Consider the following 10,232-nt stretch of genomic DNA (forward strand, 5'->3'; position numbering starts at 1 on the left):
TGCCTCACCCCTCCCCTTTCTGAGGCAGGAGCCTTTGCACATCCCATCAGGGGTCCTAACTGTCCCTGTCCCGTGGAGGGAGACCCTGTCAGGGATGGCAGTCTGCGCCTCCTCGTGCATCTGACTCCGAGAGGAACGCTTCGACTAGTAGCTGTGCACGAGCCTTGAGGGATACACTGTTCTTTCTGGAACCTGTGGTCACTTGCTACCCCAGGTCCAGGAGCTTGGGAGCTCCGTCCAGAACCCAGGCTGGGGGCCCCTTGGGGACGACAGGGGGTCTTCCATAGACTCTATATCCTACTGTACCCCGTGGGTCCTGGAAAGGTTATCGGAAGTCACGTGACGAGGAGGTCACAGCATCTTCATCAAGCCATCAACCCCAGCAGGTGTCATAGGGCACTGTCCACATCCACATTCCAGCTCATTTTCCCAGTGCCCGGCCCCCCGGCAGCCGACGGCTCTCAGCTTGAGCTCTTCTCCTATACAGCCCTTGTCCAAGGCCAACCCCCACCCCAGGGGATGACCGCATCCAATGCCCGGGCAGTGTGAAGCCCCTCACCTAAAATCAGGATGGTGTTAATGGGCATCCGTGCTCCAGGGCTCCCTGTGGGGTCGGGTGTGGCCAAGGAACACAGCTCATGTCCTACGTCCACCCAGTTGGGCTCCTGATGTCCAAGCCCTCATGGATTTGTGCACTCAGAACTTGTGCGTGCCATCCCCACTCCAAGCAGCAAGACAGGGCAAGTGCACTGCCCTCACATCCACAGGGACCAGGCCTTTCCCTCCCTTGACAAGATCCCTCTGCCCCTGGATGGCCTCTCACATATTCGAAATCAGCTGTCACCATCAGGAGCAGGAGGAAAGGCAGCCTCTCTCACTGCAAACCTGTATCGAAGCTACACGACATGCACTGTAAATATCATATGAGTTTATGTATCAATCATATCTCAGGAACTATTAAATTAAAAGAGAGAGAGAAGGGAGGGGAGCCTGAGTGGCTCAGTCTGTTGAGCATCCAACTCTTGATTTCGGCTCAGGTCATGATCAACCCCTGCATCAGGCTCTGAGATCAGTGGGGGGGTCTGCTTGGGATCTGTCTCTCTCCCTCTCCCTCTGCTCCCTCCCCTGCAAAAAAGAGAGAGAAGGGAGACAAAATTGGCCCCAAGCTGGGGTAATAGCCACACATAGCAGGGCAGGGGGCACCTCACATCTGCCTGCACACCTGCACGCAGCATCCCTCCACGTGAGTTACCTCTCCTAAGGCCCCGGGTTCTTTCCTTTGCAAGATGGTAAATATGGGCAGACCACCTGCCAAGCTGTGTACAGTCACCGGTGACTTCTTTCCATCAGAGACTCGTCTTTTGTCCTAAACTCCCATTTTTGGCCACAAGGAATCTGGCCACCATGTTACCGCGACAGCGGCAGCAGCCAAGATTCTCACCAGCAGCAAAGACAAGGCTTTTTTTTTATTTTTATTTTATTTTTGTCTCCTTTCCTGACTCTGTCAGGTTGCAAATCCAATGGATGTTGCCCCAGTGAGGGGATAAGAACACATAGTAAAATAGGCTATTGTCATGGGCAGCCCTGGTGGCTCAGCGGTTTAGCCCACTCTTCAGCCCAGGGTGTGATCCTGGAGACCTGGGATCAAGTCCCACATTGGGCTCCCTGCATAGACCTTGCTTCTCCCTCTGCCTGTGTCTCTGCCTCTCTCTCTGTGTCTCTTGTGGATAAATAAATAAAATCTTAAAAAAAAAAAACAGGCTGTTGTCTTTGAGAGGGGAAAAAAATCTACTATTAACAGACAAAACACATGTTCCTATGACTACAATTTTCAGAAGATTACAAGCGAGCCAAATGTCTCCCATTATTCATATGGAAAAGACAATGTTTTGCCATCAGCAAGGGAGGTGCCCACATCAAGCAAGACTCACCTCCTCTCTACTGGGTTGGGTGTGTGGAGGGGAGCAGCAGTGTACGTCCCCCCCCACCAGGGCATGGAGCCCCCAGGTCCCCTGGGGAGGGTGCACTGCACCGGGGGAGGCCAGCATCCAGACACCACACACAATTTCTTCCCCCCTCGAGCGATGGTTTTCTCGGCGCCGTGAGTCTAACCCGGGGACCATGCAGCCCATCAGTACCATGACCACACCATCGTCGGTGATAAGCGTCCCACTTCGGCCAAGACCACAGGCTTGGACAGACGCCCCATCTCTGAGTGGATGTGCATGCTGCCCAACCCAAGGGCTGCTGCAGAGGCACTCAGGCTCCCGCTGAGGGCTGGGGACTGGGGGACACACAGCGTCTGAACCCTCCATCCAGAGACACAAGAGTGATGGACTGCTCAGCCCAGGGGTCCAGGGACAGGAGCACAGACAGGGTCAGAGCTACACTCAAGGGGTTCCCGGCACACAGGCCTCACTAAAGAAGCATGGCCACATCATCAGCAAAGTTCCCTAGAAATGCTGGGAGGTGGTCAAGTGAAGGCTGGCAGCCCCCACCTCCAGGCTGAGGCCACGCAGGGATTACAGATCCTCAAATCAGGGGGATTCGGTGTCAACTCTCCGATGCTGGATGGCAAATGAGGCCCAGCTGCACGAAGCCCACAAACCAACGGGTCAAGAATGACCTGGATCCAGGTAACAGCCGCCGGTTGAGGCACATTCTCTTGGCTGCTCCAGTCCGGCTTTCTAGCCGCGCGCCACAAGCACCCTCCTTGCTCTCTGGTACCTTCTCTTTCTTCTTGTAATAGGCTTGGTACTCACAGCGTTGGCCCTTGGCTGGTAAGAAAAACACAGTCTCCTGGACGTTAAGCCCCAGGTTTTGCAGCAGCATGATTCCTGGAAATGCAGTCGGAAGCCATCGTGACCACTGGCATGACCTCTGTGTGCTCAGGGGTATCCACGGTCTGTTGTCCAGTTGGTAGATGTCTGACCTCCGTCTGGCAGTTCAGCCTCACGACAAACTGAATGGTGGTGTCCCTCCCGTACACCTAGGGGGTGCTCAGGTCACAAGGGGGGGTCCCCTAGGGGGTGCTCAGGTCATGAAGGGGGCCCCTAGAGGTGCTCAGGTCACGAAGGGGGCCTCATGATGAGATGTGTCCACACAAGAGGGAGGAGCAATCTCACGCTCTTTCTGGGACCTGCAGTAGTGGGAAGCTGGAGGTCAGGAGCCCAGGAGAGGGTCATTCCCCAGAACCCACTGCACTGGCACCCAGATCTCAGACATCCAGCTTCCGAAACAGTAAGAGATAAAGTCGTGCCACTTGGAAGCCACGGAATCTATGGCGTATAGTCGTGACAGCCCGGAGGGACGGAGCCCGGCATCACAGAGCTCTTCTGGGTGGTTTCAACATCCCAATACTAGGAGCAAATTCCGCTTTGAAATGCTTCTCAGCAGCTCATTTATTTGTCTAGTTATTTACATCCTCTCCGATCAGTGAGCTTGAAATAAAAAGATGATTCTGGATGTTCTGGGTGGGCCTGGCTTAATCAGATGGGGGCCTGTAAGACCAGGATGGAGGCTTCCCGGAGCATTCCACCTGAGCAGGGTCGGAGCGGCTGGGGCAGAACTCCTGCCTGTCCACCACACCACACCCCTGGCCTGCCCTCCTCCCCTGCCCTCCTCCTCCAGCTCCTCAAGAACACACCTCCATGCACCTCTGTGTCTCCACACACACACACCCCTTGCATTGCCCCACTCCTGTTTGTGTGTGGGAGCCTGGCAGGCACAGGGAAAGATGGGGCCAGGCGGCTGCAGAGGTCTCGACTGGGGGCAGGAACAGGGGACACCTCCTCCCGGCTACTGGGACGCCGTAAGGAGGGCACTGGCCCTTCCCAGGAGCCAGCATGCATGATCTAGGGTGTGGACTCCCTGGAACGGCAGGACCGGGCCCCTCTGTGGAAAACTGTGGGGCCCCCTGGCCCCCCAGGGGTCCCTTGACCCCAGGTACCCCTCGTCTGCCCACTGGGGGACTGGATCCCAGCCCAGCCTCTAACAGGGGTCATCCTCCTCCTGCAAGTCCGCCTGCTGACCTCCCGGCTACAGCAACCTACTGTTCTGCATCCTGCAGCAGTGTGTAGAGTGGGCCCTGGGGCCATCAGACGGCCACACTGGGCAAGCAAGGTCACTCGACACAGCAGAGCCCCGGTTTCCTGCAGCTGCCCCCTGGTGACCACCTTCAGTGGCCAGCCGTGGAGACAGAGGGTAAACCCGGGAGGGCAGATGCTGGGAGGTCAGGAAGGTGCTGGAAGGAGCCGGAGAAGGGGTGCTCGTTCCAGAGCACAGGGCAATAGTGCCTTGGGCCTTGCAGGCTTGGCGGGTAAGCGGGGACACCCTGCCCACCGCAGCAACTCACTTTGTAGTTTTTGGGTTTTGTTTGTTTTTTGTTTTTTTTTTTTGAGAACTAACTCTGCACACACTGCCCCCTGTTTTCCTAAGTACTTTACACAGCCTTTCTCCCTTCATCCGCTCAGCGGCCCTAAGTGGGACCCTGCATTGTGGTAGCTCCCTGACAGGGGAAGGAGATTCAGTCAAGGCAAATCCCTGCCCCAAACCACGCAGCTAGCAGTGGTGAGCCTGCAGTGTAGACTAGCCCGGCCCAGTGTCACAACAGCTTCCCCAGATGGCCCCGGACAGGAAAGGGGCGCAGCCAGGGTGTCGGGCGAGCTCAGCAGAGCCTGACGCAAAACCTGCTTCCCCACAGCTGGATTCAGAGCACATCACCGAGGCACTTGCTTCTGACAAAAGCCAAGGGAGTGAAACCATAATAAACCCAGGTTGGAGTAAAACTAAATTATTTAAACTTCAAATAACGCCATGAGTGCTAATGCACCTCCTCTTCTATTTTTCAATATTTAAGCGAAGTCTTCGAAAAAAACCACATCAAACCACACACATGAGAACATGTTTCACCTGCTGTCTCAGCACCACGCTGGCAGAACCAGTCTCTGCATAAAATGCTGATACTTTGTTCGTTGCGAATGTGGGTGGTTGTTTGTTTTTTGCATTCATTTTGATTTTTTTAATATTGTTTATCTTGGCTCCTGAGTTTGGGGACACCCCCTAAATTTTGCACCTGGGCAGGGGGCTCCCTTGCCCGTGCATCACAGCCCCGGGCAGAGCTAGGAGACCCCTCTGCAGAGCTGGGGTGTGGAATGGGCTGGGCAGGATCAGTAAAAAGGCATTGGAGAGGTAACTTCAGGGGCTTCTGTGCCCTCGCCAGGAGTTCAGACCTACCCTACGGAACACGGGGACCCACAGAAGGATTTCAACAAAGCAAGTGACAGAGCCAGACTTGTGTCTTAGAAACAAGGTCCTAGGGGCACCTGGGGGCTCAGTGGGTGAGCATCTGCCTTCAGCTCAGGGCATGACCCCAGGGTCCTGGGATTGAGTCCCACATGGGGCTCCCCACAGGAAGCCTGCTTCTCCCTCCACCTGTGTCTCTGCCTCTCTCTCTGGGTCTCTCATAAACAAATAAATAAAAAAAAGAAAGAAAGAAAGAAAGAAAGAAAGAAAGAAAGAAAGAAAGAAAGAAAGAAAAGAAATGACATCATGAGGAACTTGCTGGAACCCCCAGCTCAGAAGGTAAGGAAATGGGTATGATGCTGACCCGGGAGAGAGGGGGTCAGAAGCAGCCTCCTCTGCGGTCGGGGAGAGTGCAATGGGAAGATGGGCAGGTCCTTTGACAGCTCAGGGCCAGTGAGTAAGGCTGGGAGAAGGGACCCTGCTGGCTGGCGCTGCCCTGTCCTCTCCCTCTTCCTCGTCTTTCTCTCTGCCCTGAGTTTCTGTCCTCCCTGCTCCTCCAGGAGGATGGCAGAAAGTCCTCCCCAGGCCCACACGGCAGTCGGCAGTTGGCAGTCGGGACAGATGCCTCTGCAAGTGCCTCCGGTGCCCGCCCCCTGCCTTCCCCTGCCCCCCATGGCCATGCCACAGTTTTCGGACAAATTCGCAGGTGAACAAACGAACAATGGCCAGAGCGGAGTAACAACAGCCTGAGCACACCCTTTGGGGGACAATCTCCACGCAGGGAAGCGGGTGCACAGAACGGATGCATTCTGGTCCCACCCAGGACCGTGTCTCAGAGGGGAAAGTGACCCGTAGGCCACGTGGGTGCCATACCCCGAACGATCTGGGTACCAATTGCTCCGAAATGAGCATCTAATGTGAGCAATCAGAAGTGAGGAAAAATCGATGCAGTTCTCGTGGCGTAGAAGTGGAAAACAAGCTTTGTTTTACTCCAATCCCCAGGGACAGAAGAGCAAATTAGCACTGGGGAGGGGGAGATGGATTGCCGAGCTGCCTGTCCTCCCAGGGCCCAGCCCCGGGAAGGTGCCCACCCCCTGAGTGAATGCAGGGGGCACACGCACACTTCCGTGAACATGCACGAATGTGTCCACACGTACGCACACGCAAAGATGCCACGTGTGTCCACCCTGCAAGCACATGCACTGGTGAGCACCTGCTCACTCCCATGGGCAGCCCCCCACCCACCCCCCTGCAGACCCCCTGACACAGCGCACTTGCAGGATTTGGCAGCGGGGCTGTGTTCACAGCGTGTGGCCAACTAACAAAGAAACTGACAGGAAGCGTGCAGCAGGTCCCAGTGCCCCAGTCTGGTCACCCGGGGTGGGGAGGGTCCCCTCCCTGCAGGACGTTCAGACATTTGTGAAGAGTCCCACGCTGAGCACACCCATTATGCACACCTGCAGGACAGTCTCAGGACTGGTGTCCTGCTTCCGCCATAACAGGTTACCGCAAACTCCATGGCTTAAGAAGATGCAAATGGGGGTACCTGGGTGGGGGGGGGCCGTGCATGAAACGTCTGCCTTGAGCTCAGGCTGTGATCCCGGGGTCCTGGGGTCGAGTTCCGTGTCAGGCTCCTGCTTCTCCCTCTGCCTATGCTCGTTCTCTCTCTCTGTCTAATATATGAATTAAATCTTTAAAAAAAAAAAAAGACCCAAATGCATTACATCACAGTTCTGTGGGTTGGACACACACAAGAGGTTGAAATGGGCTACAACCCAAGCATCAGCGGGCCTGCGTCCCCCCCTCGACTCCCCCCACAGAGGGATCTGTTCCCTGGCTCATCCTGGCTGCTGGATGGCCCTGCTCCGGGGCATCTCCCGGGCCCTCCCAGGCAAACCGGAACCAGCTCCCACCTCTGCAGCCGCTGATTTGCAAGCCCATGGGGCAGCCTCCCACACTCCCAGGTTCTGGGGATTAGGACCCAGCAAATCCCAGAGGCCAGCACTGTGTCTAACACACACACATGTATTCACAGCAGAGCAACAGAGCTGCGTGTGGGATGAGAGGAAGGATGGTTTTCTGACAGAGACAAGGGTTTGAGACCCAGATGCACCACTGTGCCCCAGCCCTGGCTCTGCCTCCGTGGCTGCACGACCTGGGGCACATGCTACCCTGGGTTTCATCACCTGCTGACAGCCCACATGCTGCCACGTGCTGCCACCCAACTGCATTAAGCACGTGTGTCTTTGTCTTTCAGCACTTGACATCTGCGGGCTGGCTGACCCTCGAGGGAGGGACTGCCCCTTCCACCACCAGCCAGGGATGGTCAAGCACCTGCCTCTGCGACCGAGGCTTATGTGTGTGCAAGCTGACCACCCCCGCCCTGACGCCCACCCAGAGCCCGTGCACCCCACCACCTGCTCCACTGGGCTCCCACCCCCCAGGGCTAGGCCTTGCCTGCCCTCGCCACCCCAGGGCCAGGTGCCCGCCCACAAACACCCCAGAGCCACCCAAAATGACCTGAAATAGCCCATCTCAGACCTGACTGCACTGCCTCATCTGTTCCTTCTTCCCATGAAAAGCACAGTGAAGGATCTGGTCCACAGCTCGCCCTCGCTTCCTCTGCCTCCTGGCCAATCTGGGGACTTCCCTGCGAGGCCCTGTGTGGCCCTGCATGGCAGGACGCAGCCCCTTCTCTCAGAACTGTGAGCAACAAACTACCTTTTCTTTGTGTTTTTTATTTAAAGATTATTACTTTATTTGTTTGAAAGAGAGAGAGAGCACAAGCAGCAGGGGGAGCAGCAAGCAGAGGGAGAAGCAGGCTCCACGCTGAGCAGGGAGCCTGATGCGGGACCCCAGGATCACGCCCTGAGCCGAAGGCAGATACTTAACCGCTGAGCCCCCCAGGCATCCCACCGGCCACCTCCTTATTGAGTCTATGTCTTGCAAGTGCGATTAGCAGCAGCCAGCCCACGCTGCCAACGCCTCGCCTTGAAAGCTATTCACCCAACGTGACACATGCAAGAAGCACCTTTCTCTACCAAGGGGCATCTCCACCATGCGCAGGGTACTAGCAGGAGCCCCCACGCTGGCCTTCCAGTGTGCACACGGGGTCAAGGCCAACACCACGACACCTGCACCCCGATGTTTATAGCAGCAATGTCCACAATAGCCAAACTGTGGAAGGAGCCTCGGTGTCCATTGAAAGATGAATGGATAAAGAAGATGTGGTTTATGTATACAATGGAATATTACTCAGCCATTAGAAATGACAAATAACCAGCATTTGCTTCAACGTGAATGGAACTAGAGGGTATTATGCTGAGTGAAGTAAGTCAATCAGAGAAGGACAAACATATGTTCTCATTCATTTGGGGAATATAAATAATAGTGAAAGGGAATAGAAGGGAAGGGAGAAGAAATGCGTAGGAAATATCAGAAAGGGAGACAGAACATGAAAACTCCTAACTCTGGGAAACGAACTAGGGGTGGTGGAAGGGGAGGAAGGAGGGGGGGTGGGGGTGAATGGGTGACGGGCGCTGAGGCGGGCCCTTGACGGGATGAGCGCTGGGTGTTATTCTGTATGTTGGCAAATTGAACACCAATAAAAAATAAATTTATTATTTTTAAAAAAAAGAATTTTCAAAAAAAAAAAAAAGAGCCTCGGGTTTCCGCGGCAGGAGCAGCCATCTCGGCCAGTTTCTGCATCAGCCTGCTAGCGCTACATAATGAGCAAAGAGCACCAGCCACGTAGTCTCACTGACGCCCACCTGTCTGGGCCGGAGACAGAGCAGCAAGGGAAGAGCGGCGATCTGCCGTGCGACGCAGTGAGTCTTCAGTGGATGTCAGCATCCGTGGCAACCACGCCAGCTCCCACCACAGCCACGGTTACAAGTGCCCGCATGCAGACCAGGCGACAACCATGACTCCATCAGCCTCTCGCTGCAAGCCCCTCCCACCCCCAGCGTCCTCCTCTTCCTCTGAAGCTGGCGGGACCTGGCGGGACCAGGAGGGACATGCGTGCATGGGGGGGGGGGGGGGGGGCACCTGCAGCAGACCCGGGAGGCAGTCCAGGCTCCGTTCTGCTGGGCCCTGTGTGAGCTCAGCACCGCTCAGGGCTCCAAGTGTGAGGCTGAGCAGCCAAGCGGGCAGGAGCTCAGACCCCGCCACCCCCCGCCCCCGTTTGAATCCAGGCTGTAGCCCCATCAGCCACACAACGCAGGGCAGGGCAGGAGCCGCTTAGCCATGTGTACCTCCATTTCCCCCTCTGTAAACCAGCACTACTAGCAGCAGGCACCTCAGAACAGCTTTGGGGATGACATGTTTGACAAACGTGTGACTTAGAACACGTAATAGGCCTCTATAAATAATAGTCGTCGGCTATTATTTTATTGCCTTAATATGAGGGGAAATGAAGCATTTGGAGAGCTGTGCTCGGTGCAGCCCTTGCCCCGACCTAGTGGCCAGAACACCGTATAAACTCACTATAGGAGGTGGGAGGGACCCCAAGCACACATCCTCGGTCTGCTCCGTGAAGCCCCAGGACACGACTTTTAGGAAGGACCCCCACATCCTTCGGAATCCACTTCCAGCAAGAGGAGGTCGCCGGACGTTTACATTTCCAAGGCCTTTCCGCTGGCGTGCACAGCTCTCCTAGAGCGGTGGTGATGATGGATGAGGGACGTGTGCGGAAGCCAGAGGGAAGTGGCAACTGCTCGCCTCAGGTGGCAGCGGGGACAATGCACCATTGTCTGCGGTGGTAGCCACGGGAGGAAACGCTGCTTGCTTGCGAGTTAGTGGTAATTAACTCAACCCAGGATGAAAAATGTCACATGTATGAAAATGTTATACTCTCCGTGTAATAATAAATCGTTAGCAGATGCTGTGGGGATGGGGACCGTCATGGATGACTGCAGGGAGCAGCAGGTGTGTGTGGGAAACGTCGGGTTCGGGGCAAGCCACGCTTCTGGCTTAGCTCCCACCTGCCT

This window comes from Vulpes vulpes, chromosome 12, assembly GCF_048418805.1.
Source record: "Vulpes vulpes isolate BD-2025 chromosome 12, VulVul3, whole genome shotgun sequence".
Taxonomy (NCBI): Eukaryota; Metazoa; Chordata; class Mammalia; order Carnivora; family Canidae; genus Vulpes; species Vulpes vulpes.